Genomic DNA, 1,013 nt, shown 5'->3' on the forward strand with positions numbered 1-1,013 from the left:
AAAATCACTAATAGTGTGCTTCGGGAATTCGACTCTTCAAATCTAAAATTCGTATTTAGAGAACTTCGTGTAAAGCTTCTCTGATCGCAATGTTTCTAGGGTTCGTTGTAGATGCTCTTTATGATTTCGTTCTTACCTATTTATGAAGTTCATGAATACTACGGGCGCATTGGTCCTATCAGAGGGGTATCACTATGGGATCGTAGTGTCCGCATCGAGTTTGGAAGATTGTCCTCGGAACATCCTTCACTAACACTCGCAACTGGTGATATTCGGATCTTAGGTCCATTTCGGAAAGGTACATCGTTCCTTGCGGTTGGTCAATTGATTCATCTATGTGAGGAAGAGAGTGATGATTTCTAGTGGAAGTCCTGTTGAGGACTTCCCAAATGTCACCCATAATAGTACTACTCTCGCCCATGCACACTTAACTGTGGAGTTCTGATGGGATCCGGTGCATTAGTGCTGGTATGATCGCACCCTCTGGATTCCGTCTTCTTGAAGAATAAGACCAGAGCTCCCAAAGGTGAGAAGCTTGGTCTTTTCATTCTGTTTCTGGGTAGTCGTTAAACTGTCCGGACGTTTCTTGTATCATTTTCATTCAGGCCAAGAGAGGAGTTATTGTCACACCCCAAAACCAAGAACGGCGGAAACGTTCTGGGGCGGAGGACGTCATGTACAGTATCACAACAATGAAAAGTAGTAAACAAGCAACAACATCATCCATTACATTAATAATATAATTAGTATACAAGTGTGTTCTGTCAAATTATTATAGACACTAAAGCATAAATCAAAATGAAAGATGAGTCTTGAATGAGCTCCATCTTCTCTAAACTTTGCATCGGTACCTGTCTATTGATGACCTGACGATACAAGTAATTTTGAAAGCGAGTATCAGCTTTAAAGCTGGTGAGATCATAAGTATTTTAGTGTCTTAATTTGTATGTAAGAATTTGTATGTATATGAACTGTATGTATGGAAAATGTATATGAATTGTAAGTATAAAAAT

The 1,013-nt window shown here is 39.4% G+C and overlaps 1 pseudogene; it reads right to left on the reverse strand.

Moving 5' to 3' along the window:
* Positions 1-363: 363 nt before the first annotated feature.
* On the reverse strand, positions 364-482 carry LOC111880906 (5S ribosomal RNA; annotated as a pseudogene).
* Positions 483-1,013: the final 531 nt, after the last annotated feature.

Source organism: Lactuca sativa, chromosome 2, assembly GCF_002870075.4.
Source record: "Lactuca sativa cultivar Salinas chromosome 2, Lsat_Salinas_v11, whole genome shotgun sequence".
NCBI lineage: Eukaryota > Viridiplantae > Streptophyta > Magnoliopsida > Asterales > Asteraceae > Lactuca > Lactuca sativa.